The following is a 17,267-nucleotide window of genomic DNA, read 5'->3' as shown; positions in this document are numbered from 1 at the left end:
TTGTTACTACAGCATGGGGGGCGGGGGGTAAACAGTGTCAGTCTATACAGTACCACTATATACAGTACGGGGGGTTAGACCATGTCACAGACTACTGTGGTCATTTTATAAAGTACTGGGGAGGGGAGGGGAGGGCCAGCCATCTCACCAACAGATTACAGACTGTGTCACTGACTCACTATATACAGTACTGGTGGGTTAAACAGTGTCACTATATACGGTAATAGGGGGTCAGACCATCTCACAGACTGTGGGCACAGGGGACCTCCTTTTTCAGACATGTAATCTGATTCAGATTTTTTTTCTGTGTTAAATGTAAAAAAAAAAAAAGATATGTATCAAATTCACTTTTTTTTAAGGGAGGTGGGCCCTTCTTAGATTCTTGCGCCTCTGGTTGTGATCATCCTTTACCTTGTTATTGATTCTTGATAAACCAACACTTATTATTACAATGAAAGAGAAGGTTTGTCCATCATCGCAAAACATTGTGACAAAGCAATAAAGAAAAAAAACAAACATCAAGCATATGGCAGTACAGACAATAAGACAAATGTACGTCAGTTATATTATTCTGTGAACCAGTTAACGTGTTATTAACACAGCAGTAGATGCATGACAAATCATAAACACATGGAACAGCTGCTGACAAAAATAAATAGTTTTAACATGTTGTCCATAATATAATAAATATAAAACCACTGGATGCTTTAAACTCAATACAAAGTGTTGGGTCTTTACTTATTTATATATATATAAAAAAAAAATAGAAACACATATGCACAACCCCCTGCTCTCCCCCTCATCAGCCGCTAACGCAGTCCACTCTTTATCCACCCTTTACTTTCAAAACAGTATACATTCTTCTAGGTAAACTTGCACACAGTTTTGTAACCCCTTAAAGGGACACTGAACCCAAATTTTTTATTTCGTGATTCAGATAGAGCATGCAATTTTAAGCAACTTTCTAATTTACTCCTATTATCAATTTTTCTTTGTTCTCTTGCTATCTTAATTTGAAAAAGAAGGCATCTAAGCTATTTGTTTGGTTCACACCCTGGACAGCACTTGTTCACAGGTGGATGAATGCATCCACCAATCAACAAGAACAACCTAGGTTGTTCACCAAAAATGGGCCGGCATCTAAACTTACATTCTCGCATTTCAAATAAAGATACCAAGAGAATGAAGAACATTTGATCATAGAAGTTGCTTAAAATTGCATGATCTATCTGAATCACAAAAGAAAATATTTAAGTTCAGTGTCCCTTTAAGCATTTCAGACTAAAACTTCCTCAAAACGACCAGAGCATTTTTAGTATTTTTGCTATCACTCTATTTATATTTACCTATCAAAACGATATATATTTTGTTTTAGTAGAGAACCCAAGGTATTGATCTAGGCTCATTTTGGTATATTTCATGTCACCGTTTTGCTGCAAAAGTCGATCATATTTAAAAAAAATTGTTAACTTTTTCCCAAACTTTGGGGTTCTTACTGAAATTATTTACATACTGCTTGTGCAATCATGACACAAATTATTGTAAAAGCTTCTCTGGGATCCCATTTGTTAAAAAATACAGGTATACCTCACTTTACAGCGCTTCACTTTACAGCGATTCGCTAATACAGCTGAAGTTCAACCTCCAAAGATTTTTAAATAGTGCTGTAATCATCATGAGATTGCGTGAAAAGTGACTGGGCCCATTTAGTTATGCGCAGTTCACTCTGTTTACAGCATTTCAGTGCAAACTGTGTCTCAGTGCTATAGTCTGGCAAATTTTACTACAGTCATTGTCACTATTTTACAGGTACAGTATTTATTGAATACTAATTGAATACTGTGCTGTGCTAGTGTTAAACTAAACTTAGCACTATTGTACACCTAATATAAGTTAGTTCAAACATGTTTTCAAGCTTTTAAACACACTGGCAAGTGAAAAGAAGGCTAAAACCGCCTTGTTTCACTTTAAGGCGGTTTTCACTTTACAGCGGGGCTCCGGTCCTTAACCCGCTGTATGAGCGGGGTATACCTGTAGCAGACACGCATGGCTTTGCCATTGCTATTGGCAATTAGAAGGCCACAAATTGCAGCTGTGCACCACACTTCTGAAATTATTGACAGTTAAGGGGTTAATCGGGTAGCTTGTTAGGTTAAGTTTAGCTTTAGTGTAAAGATTACCCTCCCACACCCTGATCCCTCTTAAACAGCTCACTTCCTCCCTCACCACCATCTTAGGTACTGGAAGACAGTCTGCCAATGTAAAGTTTTGGTCCTTTTTTTTAAACTAATTTATTATTATTATTATCATTTTCTGCAGTGTAGGATTACCCCCTTACTTTCCCACCACCCTAATCCCTCCCAAACAGCTCTCTAACCCTCCCTCCTCTCACTAGTGTCACCATTTTAGGTACTCAGTTTACATACATTTTGTGTTTTAGTTTTGTTTTTTTGTTAATACAAATTTTTCTGTAGTGTAGCGCCCCCACCCTCCACTACAGAAAAAAAAGTATTGAGAGCGGCAGGGAAGGAGGGAGGGAGAATGGGATCCAAGTGGATGGGGATTTTGGCTCGTGTACACAGGCTTTAAGACTAGTATAAAATAAATATAAACAAAAGTATTGAATAAAGAACAAGCTGTTTTTTTCCCCTTAAAGGGACATTAAACTGCTGGGCACAACTGCACTAGAATGGTTACTACTCACTATGTTGTTGCATTTCATCCTGCTCCTGCAGCTGTTTACAAAATCAGTTCTCCTGTGTGAGATACTGAATCTCCACCTCTTTGTACTGGGGGCTGCCATATTGAAGCTCAGGTAGTCTCACAACCTATGACATAAGCTGTGCACACTCACAGATCATTAATATTTACTATTTTTTTTACAGCTGTATTAAAACAGAACTGATTTGTAGCTGTAGGAACATTATGAAATGCAATAACATAGTGAGTAGTTACCATTCTTTTGTAGCTGTGCACTGTAGTTTAATGTCCCTTTAAGTTTTGCAAAGTTTTGGTGATCTGGAGATGACACTCCAAATAGTTTGTTAGATTATGGTATAGCTTGGTAGTTTGTATAATGCTGATGTTGGTAAGATTTCTAAATGTTTTTTTTAATTGTACAATAGAGTTTATGCTGAGAGTCACATATCTCTGATCTATAGCTTTCCCAGATTGTTAAATGGGAGAATGATGAAGCATTTTGGGTGTTGTAGTTCAACAGCTTTGCTATTGAAGAGTGATCAGAATAGAGCATGATGGGTATTGTAGTTCTCAGCCTACTGGGCAGTTCTGAATCTGATTTCTGTACAGGATGAGATGTTGTTCCTGTATCCTCTGAGAGGGAGCACTGTGGATACCGTCTTTCACAGCTATGGGGTATGGTCTAATTTGTCAGATACATGATTAAACTATTAACAGAAATAAATAGATCAAATTGTTGTTTACCTCTTTGTTTTGCAGTTATAAAAATAGACCAAAGTAGGATTTTCTAAATCTGTAAAAAATAATGTAACCAAAAGTACCAAAGCTAATTACATTATAAAAATAATCAAGCTCCCTTTTGTAAAAAATAACTTACAGCCAAAGATTTAAAGAGATACTTACCATACTTCAATCAAAAGTTGATTCTAGCACTTATGGTTTCTAAACATCTGTGCATATTTGTCATACGTTTCATATGTAGTCAAAATTTTGGTTTATTCCTTGTAGTAGGACCATCAGAGCAGACTATGTATATTTTTAGCAGATTGCAGAAGTGTAACCAGGGCAAAATATCAGCACATCACCTTGCATGTACTCACCCCAAAACCATTTGTCTAAAAGGCCCACCTTGGAGCTGAGGACACAGTAGCCAACTAGCCATGCACTCCCTATTTACCTCTATGGGAGAGGGGCAGTAAACTGGCAGCTGCTGATGTTGGTATTTGTTGTCACACACACCCCTTAGGTAATGGCCCCAAAAGTGTCCCTTTTTACCATTATAAAAATGTTATGGAATGTTGTTTTTTTCTTTTTTACTTTTGCAATACTTATTTTTAATGCAAAACATATTATGGTATGTTTAACTAACATTCATTCAAGTATATAATATATAAAATGTATAATGGAAACCACAAATGTTTATTTTAGCAGGTAAAGCGTTTTAGAAAGGATACATTTAGATATGATGAGTTCAATATGAATAAATCCAGAGTGGCTTACTTAAAGGGATATTAAACAGTGCTCCTTTGGTAAAAACAAATATTTTAAATAAAAGTGAACCTAAAAAGAAACATATTGTGTAAAAAAAGAGCAAGAGCTTTCTTGCATAATGAGCACTTAGAAATTCTCAGTGTAGCCCTGCCCCAGTGTAATACGGAAGATGACATATGTGAAACTTAGGTTATATTCTCACAAATCTAGGCATGAGCAAGTCTGACTCTCTGTTATCTTGTCTATTCACTTAAAGGAACAGTCAACACAAACATTTTTATTGTTAAAAAGATAATGCCTTTACTACCCATTCCCCAGTGTTGCACAACCAACATTGTTATATTTATATACTTTATTACCTTTTAAACCTCTAAATTTCTGCCTATTTCTAAGCCACTACAGACAGCCTCTTATCACATGTTTTTTTATTAGCTTTTCACAACAGGGGACTGCCAGTTCATGTGAGCCATATAGATAATATTGTGCTCACGCCCCTGTGTTGAGGATGACACTGCACTTATTGGCTTAAATGCAAGTCAATAGATAATAAATAAAAAGTCATGTGATCAGGGGGCTTTCAGAAGATGCTTAGATACAAGGTAATCACAGAGGTAAAAAGTGTATTAATATAACCATGTTTTCTGTGCAAAACTGGGGAATGGGTAATAAAAGGATTATCTATATTTTTAAACAATAACAAGTCTGGTGTAGTCTGTCCCTTTAACAAATGTAATGTGGGTATGCCATTAAAGGATGATCTATCTATAAAACAATTTCAGTTGACTGTCCCTTTAATAGTAACCAGCCAGTAAGTTGTATCACATCAGGTTAAGATAAACCTCTTACTCCTTGTAAGGCTGTGAGAGGAAGTAAGGGACAAGCACAAATGTAGTGTAAAAAAAGAAATAAAGGTAAAATCTATTTAAAAAGATGAATAATAATATTGCACTGATTTCTATTAAGTATAAGACACAGCTCAGTGTTTTTTTTTTATTATTACAACAAGGAAACAAACAGTTTAACATCCCTATAATGCACACACCACTCTGTTGACTTTGCTGACCACCCAGGCCAAACTTAAAGGGACATGAAACCCAAAATGTTTCTTTTCTGATTCAGATAGAGAATACAATTTACTTCTATTATTTAATTTGCTTCCTTCTCTTGTTATCCGTTGCTGAAAGGTTTATCTAGGCAAGTTCAGGAGCAGCAGAGAACCTAGGTTCTAACTGTTGATTGGTGGCTGTATAAATATACTGATTGTCATTGGCTCACCCAGGTGTTCATTTAGAAACCAGTAGTGCATTGCTGCTCCTTCAACAAATTATACCAAGAGAATGAAACAAATTAGATAATAGAAGTAAATTAGAAAATTGTTTTAATTTTTTTTTTTATGATTCAGATAGAACACACAATTTTAAACAACTTTCCAAATGACTTCTATTATCCAATATCTTTGTCTCGTTATCCTTTGTTGAAATGCATACCTAGGTAGGCTCCAGATCTGGGAGCTATGCCTTTAGTCATTAGCTTACCAATGTGTTTAGCTATCTCCCAGTAGTGCCTTGCTGCTCCTTCAATAAAGAATACCAAGAGAATGAAGCAAAATTGATAACAAAAGTTAATTGGAAAGTTTTTAAAAATGTATTTTCTATCTGACTCATGAAAGAAAAATTTAGGGTTTATTACCATTTAAGTAACATTATTAAATATCTGGAAATGTTATAATATTAGAAAGTATTACACCGGCTACTTCATAATGCCATCCGGCTGGCAAAATTTCCTGTGGAGAACACTGTAGGAGGTACAGGCTCCCAAAACAAGGGTACCAAGAGATATAGGTCTGCTACAGAGTCTCACATCCTAGGCGACTTTATTAATCCTTGAAGCTGCATTTGAGCCATGTTGAACCAGTCAACTTAAATTCATGCCTTGTCTATTTGTAAAATATATAATGCAATCCCTTTTTTAAATACATGCAGGTACTATACCATTGTCATGAAACATGCACACTTTTTTTTTTTTTTTTAAATACTGCACTTGTCTGGACCAGGGACATATTGTTTTATAGCAAATTGGTACTTTCTTTCATGTAATTGGCAAGAGTCCGTGAGCTAGTGATGTATGGGATATACAATCCTACCAGGAGGGTCAAAGTTTCCCAAACCTCAAAATGCCTATAAATACACCCCTCACCACACCCACAATTCAGATTTACAAACTTTGCCTCCTATGGAGATGGTGAAGTAAGTTAGTGCTTGATTTTCTACGTTGACATGCGCTTCTCAGCATTTTGAAGCCCGATTCCTCTCAGAGTACAGTGAATGTCAGAGGGACGTGAAGGGAGTATCGCCTATTGAATTCTATGGTTTTCCTTGCGGGAAATCTTTTCATAGGTTCTCTGTTATCGGTCGTAGAGATTAATTTCCTACCTTCCTTTTCAGATCGACGATATACTCTCATATTCCATTACCTCTACTGATAACCGTTTCAGTACTGGTTTGGCTATCTGCTATATGTGGATGGGTGTCTTTCGGTAAGTATGTTTTCATTACTTAAGACACTCTCAGCTATGGTTTGACACTTTATGTATTAATGTAAAGTTCTAAATATATGTATTGTACTTATATTTGCCATGAGTCAGGTTTATGTATATTTCCTTTTGCAAACTGTCAGTTTCAAAATTGGGAAAAACATATTTACAAAGTTATTTTTTTCTTACCTGGGGTATAGTCTTTTCTTCAAAATTGACTGTTTTCTTTCATTTTCGCGGGCAAAATTAGGCTTGCGTGGCCGCAAAATGCTAATGTTTATTGCGTCATTCTTGGCGCTAGAATTTTTTTGGTGCGAAAGTTACGTTCATTGACGCAAATTCGCCATTTCCGGCGTCTTAGTTGATGGCAGGTTCCTTGCACAAGGTTGCGTCTGCCATGACGCGAGTTGCGTCATTTCCGGATGTTGTCAACGCCAAAAAATGTAATTTTGCATTGCGCGTCATATTTGGCGCCAAATTATTTAATTTTTTAAACCCCACTTCCTATATGCCTCTTGCCTTTTTCTATGCTGAGAGGGTTATACTGTTTGCATTTTTTCCCCATTCCTGAAACTGCCATATAAGGAAATTGATAATTTTGCTTTATATGTTTTTTTTTTCTCTTACATTTGCAAGATGTCTCAATCTGATCCTGTTTCAGAAACCACTGTTGGATTCCTGCTGCCTGATAACAGTTCTACCAAAGATAAGTGTATCTGTTGTAAATTAGTAGAGATTATATCTCCAGCGGTAGTATGTAACAGTTGTCATGATAAGCTTTTACATGCATAGAATGTATTCATCAGTACTAGTACAATGCCTGTTGTTCCTTCAACATCTAATGTACATGATATCCCTGTGAATATAAAAGATTTTATTGCTGATGCGATTCAGAAGGCTTTGTCTGCTATTCTGCCTTATAATAAACCTAAAAGGTCTTTTAAAACTTCTCATAAAGTTGATGAAATTTCAAATGACCGACAACATACTGATTTATCCTCCTCTGATGAGGATCTATCTGATTCAGAAGATCCTACCTCAGATATTGACACTGACAAATCTACTTATCTCTTTAAGATGGAGTATATTCATTCCTTGTTAAAAGAGGTGTTTATTACTTTGGATATTGAGGAAACTAGTCCTCTTGATATTAAAACTAGTAAATGTTTAAATTCTGTTTATAAACCTCCTGTGGTTACTCCAGAGGTTTTTCCAGTTCCTGATGCTATTTCTGATATGATTTCAAAGGAATGGAATAGGCCTGTTCCTTCTTTTATTCCTTCTGCTAGGTTTAAAAAGTTGTATCTTTTGCCAGCAATTAGATTAGAGTTTTGGGAAAAAATCTCCAAAGTTGATGGGGCTATATCTACTCTTGCCAAACGTACTACTATCCCTATGGAAGATAGTACTTCCTTTAAGGACCATTTAGATATGAAACTTGAATCTTATCTAAGGAAAGCTTATTTATATTCTGGCTATCTTCTCAGGACTGCCATTTCTATGGCTGATGTTGCAGCTGCATCAACTTTTTGGTTGGAAAGTTTAGCGCAACAGGAAACAGATCCTGATTTGTCTATCATTGTTCGCTTGCTTCAACATGCTAATCATTTTATCTGTGATGCTATTTTTTAGATAAAATATTTTTTATTAACCACAAACCTCCTCCTTGTACATCAGGTAAATGACATGTAACTTACAATGAGAAAAAAAGACAAGAAAAACGTTAGGCAGCAAAACACATATTACCTTACACACAATTATACTCTTTATCTAAGCTGCTATATTTTCTACGGTCCATCTCAGAATATGTGGAGGCTTCTCTCATTTTCATACTTTTCCCTTTGGTTTCTCCTTTTAAATGTCAGTGGATACAACAGTCTATATCGGAGAAATGTAATCTTGGGGGTGGTATTCTTATCACTTTAGCAATATTATTAATCTAACTAGAACCAATGAACAAAACTCAACAAATCTCAAAACACAACATGTGAAACTAATGGAGCCACGGGCACCTGTCGCCCTAGTGTTTATCTATATGGCTAATAGTAGCTTCCTCATCAATTTTCCCTATATTGGGTAACCTATCATGTCTGATCGGCAACTATTATTCTCTAAGACTTCTCTGCCTTTCTCCCTAACTTATTCTTCCATTACCTTTAAGTATCCAGTAAAACCAGATCTTCTGGAACGCAGGCCCTGTATCCTGTATAACTGCTGCTGTCTCGTACATCGAATAAATCATCTGTATTCTAGTTAAAACCTCTGTCCATGTAGGTATCTCATTTTTCCAATATTTAGCTATAGCTATTCTTGTGGTGGTACAGAGGATTCGGATAAAAGTGTTTATATGTGGATTTAATCCCGGAACTGTCTCGTGCAACAGTGCCTGGGCCGGTGTAAGCGAGATTCGCTCATCTAATAATATGCTCAGCAGTGCAGATAACTCCCCCCAAATGTTTTGGACTTTAGGGCAATCCCACCACATGTGGAGATATGATCCCCTAACCTTACACCCTCTATAACAGTGGCTAGAACCTCCTGATGTCATATGGGTTGTTTTTACTGGTGTCAAGTACCATCTAAAAGTTGTCTTCAGTACGTTCTCTCTGAGGTCTGCACTAATAAGGCCCCTACTAGCGTGATGGAATATATCACTCCATTTGTCTATCGTATGCTCCTTCGCTATATCTCCCTCCCAGTTTAGTAGCAGTGTAGTTTTAGTTAAGTATTTATTTTCCTGCAGCGATATGTATAAACTAGAGATTGCTTTCTTGGGTCTGTTAACTGCTGTACATAAATTTTCAAGAGTCGTCCTTTGACTATGTGGTCTAGCACTATTAATGTGTATTCGTATAGCTGATGTGACCTGTAGGTAAAGAAACCAGTGTATCTGAATAGGCTCTAATTTTTGTCTGAGTTGCGTGAAGGTCAGTATTTTACCTTGTGAATGCAAATCCGCCACCCTGTATAAGCCTTTATTTTCCCATTTCTTTATATGGTATCTAAACTCCTCATTTAACAAAAATTTTAGCGGCATTATTAGGGACTAGTACTAAAGCCCGTGTACACGGGCCATTTTTTTCAGAACAGCGGTCCCACCCCTTGCTCTCTCCCCCCTTTCTTTTGCTCTCTCTTCCCCCCTCTCTTTTGCTTTCTTTCCCCCCTCTCTTTTGCTTTCTCTCCCCCCTCTCCTTTGTTCTCTCTCTCCCCTCTTTTGCTCTCTCTCTCCCCTCTTTTGCTCTCTCTCTCCCCTCTTTGGCTCTCTCCATCCTTTCTTTTGCTCTCTCTCCCCCCTCTTTGGCTCCCCCCCCTTTGGCTCTCCCCCCCTCTTTGGCTCCCCCCCCCTCTTTGGCTCTCCCCCCCCCCCTCTTTGGCTCTCTCCCCTCTTTTGCTCTCTCTCCTCTTTGGCTCTCTCTCTCCCCTCTTTGGCTCCCCCCCCCTTTGGCTCTCTCTCCCCCCTCTTTGGCTCTCTCTCCCCCCCTCTTTGGCTCTCTCTCCTCTTTGGCTCTCTCTCTCCCCCCTCTTTGGCTCTCCCCTCCCCTTTGGCTCCCCCCTCCCCTTTGGCTCCCCCCCTCTTTGGCTCTCCCCCCCCCCTCTTTTGCTCTCCCCTCCCCTCTTTGGCTCTCTCCCCCCTCTTTTGTTCTCTCCCCCCTCTTTGGCGCTCTCCCCCCCTCTTTGGCTCTCCCCCCCGTCTTTGGCTCTCCCCCCCCCTCTTTGGCTCTGCCCCCCCTCTTTGGCTCTCTCTCCCCCCTCTTTGTCTCTCTCCCTTCTTTTGCTCTCCTCTTTGGCTCTCTTTCCTCTTTGGCTCTCTCTCTCCCCCCTCTTTGGCTCTCCCCCCCTTTAGCTCTCTCCCCCCCCCTTTGGCTCTCCCCCCCCCCTCTTTGGCTCTCTCTCCCCCCTCTTTGGCTCTCTCTCTCCCCTCTTTGGCTCTCTCTCCTTTTTGGCTCTTTTTCCTCTTTGGCTCTCTCTCTCCCCCCCTCTTTGGCTCTCCCCCCCTTCTCTTTGGCTCTCCCCCCCTTCTCTTTGGCTCTCCCCCCCCTTCTCTTTGGCTCTCTCTCCCCCCCCCTTCTCTTTGGCTCTCTCTCCCCCCCTTCTCTTTGGCTCTCTGCCCCCCCTTCTCTTTGGCTCTCTGCCCCCCCCCCTTCTCTTTGGCTCTCTGCCCCCCCTTCTCTTTGGCTCTCTGCCCCCCCTTCTCTTTGGCTCTCTGCCCCCCTTCTCTTTGGCTCTCTGCCCCCCCCCTTCTCTTTGGCTCTCTGCCCCCCCCCCTTCTCTTTGGCTCTCTGCCCCCCCCCCCCTTCTCTTTGGCTCTCTGCCCCCCCCCCCCCTTCTCTTTGGCTCTCTGCCCCCCCCTTCTCTTTGGCTCTCTGCCCCCCCCCCTTCTCTTTGGCTCTCTGCCCCCCCCCCTTCTCTTTGGCTCTCTGCCCCCCCGCCTTCTCTTTGGCTCTCTGCCCCCCAGCCTTCTCTTTGGCTCTCTGCCCCCCAGCCTTCTCTTTGGCTCTCTGCCCCCCCCCGCCTTCTCTTTGGCTCTCTGCCCCCCCCTTCTCTTTGGCTCTCTGCCCCCCCCTTCTCTTTAGCTCTCTGCCCCCCCCCTTCTCTTTGGCTCTCTGCCCCCCCCCCTTCTCTTTGGCTCTCTGCCCCCCCCCTTCTCTTTGGCTCTCTGCCCCCCCCTTCTCTTTGGCTCTCTGCCCCCCCCTTCTCTTTGGCTCTCTGCCCCCCCTTCTCTTTGGCTCTCTGCCCCCCCTTCTCTTTGGCTCTCTGCCCCCCCCTTCTCTTTGGCTCTCTGCCCCCCCCCTTCTCTTTGGCTCTCTGCCCCCCCCTTCTCTTTGGCTCTCCGCCCCCCCCCTTCTCTTTGGCTCTCTGCCCCCCCCTTCTCTTTGGCTCTCTGCCCCCCCCTTCTCTTTGGCTCTCTGCCCCCCCTTCTCTTTGGCTCTCTGCCCCCCCTCCTGCTCCCTCTCTGCCCCCCCCTCCTGCTCCCTCTCTGGCTCTGTCTTCGCGGGACCCCGCCCGGCCACGCCCCATTGCGGCAACACCCGCCCGGCCACGCCCCTCACGACGCCCGACCACGCCCCTCGCGACGCTCCCGTCGGCCACAAACAGCTGTGAGGTCTGGGGAGCGCGTTGCCGCTTCTCACGCAGCAGACCTCACAGCTGTTGAGTAGCTCGCGCTCCCTATCTCACAGCTGCTTGTATGCTGTGTACCTCGCGCTCCCAATCTGTCAGCTGTCAGCTATGCCGAGGTGCGCGAGAATAGAATCTAAGGCCAAGTGTTTGTCTGTACTGCGCATGACGGCTTCAGACAAACACTTGTCTTTTATAATATAGGATTGCTTAGGAATTAACTTCCCTATCTGTTGGATCTTAGCCCATTGTTTCTTAGTCATTTGCGTAATTTTGTTTTGGTAAGCTTTTGGGTCTTTGTTCTTTACAGTACCCCATATAATATCGTCAGGTTCCTCCATCCCCCCCATGGTTGCCTCCAAAGCGGGCCAGAGAACATCTTTCTGTCGTCTACCAAGTATTGAGTTCTGCGCCAGTCTTGCTGCTGTGTAATAATCCTGTAAATTGGGAGCACCCACCCCCCCAACTGTCTATGTGATGCTATTTTTTATATAATCAAAATTGATGTTAAATCTATGTCTTTAGCTATCTTAGCTAGAAGAGCTTTGTGGCTTAAATATTGGAATGCTGACATGGTATCTAAGATAGATTACTATCTCTTTCTTTCCAAAGTATCAATTTATTTGGTTCTCAGTTGGATTCAATTATTTCAACTGTTACTGAGGGGAAGGGAGTTTTTTTTACCTCAGGATAAAAGATCTAAGGGTAAATCTAAGGCTTCTAATAATTTTCGTTCTTTTCAACAGAATAAGGAACAGAAAGTCAATCCTTCCCCCAAAGAATCTGTTTCCAATATGAAACCCTTTTCAAGTTGGAATAAATCCAAGCCTTTTAAAAAACCAAAGCCAGCCCCCAAGTCTGCATGACGGTACGGCCCTTATTCCAGCTCAGCTGGTGGGGGGCAGATTCAAATTTTTCCAAAACATTTGGGCAGATTCTGCCCAAAATCAATGGATTCAGAGCATTGTCTCTCAAGGTTATCTCATGCGTTCCAGCAATCCCAGTGAAGGCTCAGGCCTTTCTGAAGTGTGTTTCAGATCTAGAGCTTTCAGGGGTAATTATACCAGTTCCGTTTCGGGAACAGGGTCTGGGGTTTTATTCAAATCTATTCATTGTCCCAAAGAAAGAAAATTCATTCAGGCCAGTTCTGGATCTGAAAATTTTGAACCGTTTTGTAAGAGTGGCAACTTTCAAAATGGTGACTATAAGGACTATTCTGCCTTTTGTTCAGCAACGTAATTATATGTCCACAATAGACTTACAGGATGCATATCTTCATATTTCGATTCATCCAGACCACTATCGATTTCTGAGATTCTCTTTTCTAGACAAGCATTACCAATTTATCGCTCTTCCATTTGGCCTAGTGATAGCTCCAAGAATTTTTTCAAAAGTTCTCGGTGCCCTACTCTCTGTAATCAGAGAACAGAACTTTTCAGTCAGAAGTTTGGAATCCTGTATGTGTTGTGCCACTAAAAACAATAAAAACGGACAATTTGCAAACCAAAATCATTTTTACTTAGTTAAATCTATGTGAATTTGATGGTTGTTTGACTCTAAGAAGTATATTTTTGTTTAAACTAGAAGTTATTTTAAACTTTTCATTCAGTGCTTCCAAGGGCAAAAATATCCTGCATGTAAATTGTTTGCCCTGAAGCCTTGCACTTTTTAGTTATGTTCTGTGAGAAAACTATTTATTCACAATAAACCATAGCTGAAAAAAATATTATAATATGATTTTTACACTATCTTGTGCAGTCTTACAATCAAGAGCAGTTTAGGGATACACCTTTTAAGAAGTGTGGTGAAATCCATGTTCTTGTTTGTGCTATTTTAGAACAAATGGTGCAAAAATAAAATTGATAAATATTACAATTTTGATTAATTTACATTCTGAGTTTAATATCCCATTTAAATTTTCAAGACGAAGTAGTAAATCTCTTGTTTTTATCTATTCTTGTAGGAACAACGCTTGACATGTATGTGCAGTTTGTATTCACATCAGAGGAACCAGTAAGGAGAAGAGTTCTACTTCTGAGGTGCTAAATGTCTAACTGAAAGTTCAAGTGAATTGTGAAATTCCTGGAGGTGAGCATTCTAATCAATTCTGTACTATATCATTACCCCTTCTTATCTAAAGAGTCTAATCTTTAGTGGACTAAAAATCATCTGCCATTTTGATTTTCCCCTTCTATGTACCCTTTACTGATTTTATAGTAGTTTATAATTCATAGTTCAGTTACAGTGATTTCTAGTTGCTTTACTTTATGCAAATAAAAAATGAATGAACATATACCAAACACCATTTTGCATCCACAATATATTTATTTTAGATTACTTTCAACCCAACATACAGTGATGGTAGATAGATTTAAATAATTAACAAATCACTCCTGAAGAGCTCTTAAAGGGTCATACAATTGTAAAAAGTAAATGATCTAATTTTTTAGAGCGGTGATAACCAACTTCCTAACTCATGGGGACCACAGATCAATATTATAGAAGCCTTAAAGATAATGTAAATTTTCACAAATGAAAGCCCTGTTTTTAAAAATACTATTAAAAACAGGGGCACTTTCATTCATGAAAGTTTACATTGCAGCCATTTTTTTTAAAAATACTTACCTTTTCTTCCTTGCAAGTGTGGAACTCCAGAGCAGCGATTCTCCCGCCCCCGGGTCATCTCTTCTAATGTCAGAAATGATGAATCCGGCTTCTTCCAATCACGGCGTGGCCTCAGGCAATGTTTGCTCTGGGGGGGAAGCCGTTATTGGAGGAAGCCGGATTTGTAATTTTTGACGTTAGAAGAGATGACCTGGGGGCAGGGCAATCGTTGCTCCGGTGTTCCACACTTGCAAGGAAGAAAAGGTAAGTATTTTTAAAAAAATGGCTGCAATGTAAACTTTCATGAATAAAAGTGCCCCTGTTTTTAATAGTATTTTTAAAAACGGGGCTTTCATTCGTGAAAAATGACATTCACTTTAAGAGACCCATATGGCCTCCAGAGGATATTTTTGAGCTGTGGTCACCTCAAAGCACACATCTTTCGTTCCCCTTTTTCCTGGGGCCACAAAAACTATCTTTCTTCTGTTTTTCTTAGGGGCTGCCAGTTAGCCATTCCTGTTTTAGAGCATTTTATTGTTGCACTTTTGTTTGGATATAACTGTGTTTAACCCCTGCAAATGGGTAAAACCCATGGGAAAAGTCAGTTCCAGAACTGCAATGCGAAACTGTCACCTTGAAAAAGACCTCTGGTGAGCCAGTGAAAAGAGGCATATGTATTTACCCACCAATCACCAGCTCCTAGTAGTTCATTGCTGTTATTAAACACATGGGGGCATATTTATCAATGTGCAAGCGGACAGGATACGAAGTAGCGTATCATGTCCGCCGCACATCGATAATTGCAGACAGCATACGCTGTCGGCATTTATCATTGCACCAGCAGTTCTTGTGAACTGCTGGTGCAATGCCGCCCCCTGCAGATTTGCGCCCAATCGGCCGCTAGCAGTGGTGTCAATCAACCCGATCGTATTTGATCAGGTTGATTTCTGTCCGCGGCCTCAGGCGGACAAGTTATGGAGCAGCGGTCTTTAAACTGCTGCTTTATAACTTCTGTTTCCGGTGAGCCTGAAGGCTTGCCGGAAACAAGGGGCATCAAGCTCCGATAATATGCCCCTTGGTCTTCATCTGTATTTAGTGCAGATCATCCGTGGGGGGGGGGGGGGTTTGAGTTAATTTGCCTCCCCCTGAATTTACCCCCTCATCCCTGGTGGCCACGTGGTCCAGCATTGCCAGGGGAATTTGAGGATACTGGTAATGTCACCACACATGTGCATGGGGGTATACAGTGTAAACACACAATTTTAAACAATTACGTTTAAAGGGACATTAAACACTTTAGGATGGTGACCTAAAATGATAAATATATATATATATAAAAAAAAACCTCCAATATATTTTCATTATTTTTTTTTTTTCCTTTTCATGTAATTCAATTCTAAAATTGTGAGCTTTTCAGTTCCTGTTAGAATTGGAAGTGCAGAACACTGTTATATTCCACACAGCCATTGGCTGCACACTCTAGTGACCTATTTATAACTGTCCCTAATTGGCCACAGCAGAGAAGGTAACCTAAGTTACAACATGGCAGCTCCTATTATTTAATAGACACTAAAACGTTACACTTATTTTGTCAATATTTAAACAGCTAATGAAACTTCAAAAAATATATCTACATGTTATTCTCAGACTAATGTTTTCTTTGAATGCATCATCTATTTAGCAATTATTTAGTGTTTAATGCCCCTTTAACACACATTTTATTGCTTAATTCTCTTGGTAGCCTTTGTGGGAGGAGCAGCAATGTACTACTGGGAGCTGGCTGAACATGGGCTAGATTACAAGTGGCGTGCTAAAGATAGCAATATCGCGACCGCATTAATTTGCAAGCATATTACAAGTTGAAAGTGAACAGGGACGCAGATTAACACAAGTGAAGACCTTGCGTGTAGGGGGTAAAAATTAAGTTGCACCAAGCACAATCTAAGTACATTAAAATAAAGTGTTACACTTATATATACTATCTGATTTTTTTTTACAAGGATTAAAAGGTATATGGTATTTGACAAGGGCTATTATGTGTGTGTGTGTGTATATATATATGTGTGTGTGTGTGTATATATATATGTGTGTGTGTGTGAATTAATGTTTAGATTCTGTATGTATATACATCCATTTATACACATATGAACATATATATATATATAAACACACACACACACTTTGGAGCCCTTCCAAGACAAATACCTTTTAAACATGAAAATTAATATTTATTAAATTGTAATATTTTTATTATGTTTTACTGTGTTTTTAATGTAAATATTTTACAATCCAATGCTGTAAAATATTCATAACTACCTTCGGGTTTAACACAGACTAACGCGGTGTCGGGTTAGCATGCAAGCGATAAGTTTTTTTTAAAGCACGCTCTATTGAGTGGTTGCCATATCCGAAGTCCTGCAGTTAGCGTGCATTAGGTTTCACTTTCTCGCTAAACTATTACTTTCAACTTGTAATATGCACGCTAACCTTTACGCGTTAAAAGTTTACTTTTAGTGGTGTTACAAAAATATTTAGCATGCCACTTGTAATCTGGCCCCATATCAGTAAGCCAATAGCAAGAGGCATATATGTGCAGTCACCAATCCGCAGCTAGCTACCAGCTCCTGAGCCTACCTAGGTATGATTTTCATCAAAGGATACCAAGAGAACTAAGCAAATTAGATAACAGAAGTAAATCGGAAAGTTGTTAAAAATTTTATTTTCTATCTGGATCTTGAAACAAACATTTTGGGTTTCATGACCCTTTAATTGAATCTAAAAATTGCACATCAGCACAGGGGTAGAAATGTTACCTCAGTTG

At 40.0% G+C, this 17,267-nt stretch overlaps 1 protein-coding gene across 1 annotated transcript in view; it reads left to right on the top strand.

The window, feature by feature from the left end:
* The first annotated feature begins 3,299 nt into the window (after window positions 1-3,299).
* Window positions 3,300-17,267, top strand: part of SNX21 (sorting nexin family member 21) — a 171,596-nt gene continuing 157,628 nt past the window's right edge. The window contains exons 1-2 of the mRNA XM_053689384.1: window positions 3,300-3,375; window positions 13,806-13,930. The gene's annotated coding sequence lies outside the window, so the exon portion shown is untranslated. The remainder of the gene's footprint in view (window positions 3,376-13,805; window positions 13,931-17,267) is intronic.

Source organism: Bombina bombina, chromosome 1, assembly GCF_027579735.1.
Source record: "Bombina bombina isolate aBomBom1 chromosome 1, aBomBom1.pri, whole genome shotgun sequence".
NCBI classification, from domain to species: domain Eukaryota; kingdom Metazoa; phylum Chordata; class Amphibia; order Anura; family Bombinatoridae; genus Bombina; species Bombina bombina.
The sequence above is the reverse complement of the archived record's forward strand: the minus strand, read 5'-3'. Positions and strand labels throughout refer to the sequence as shown.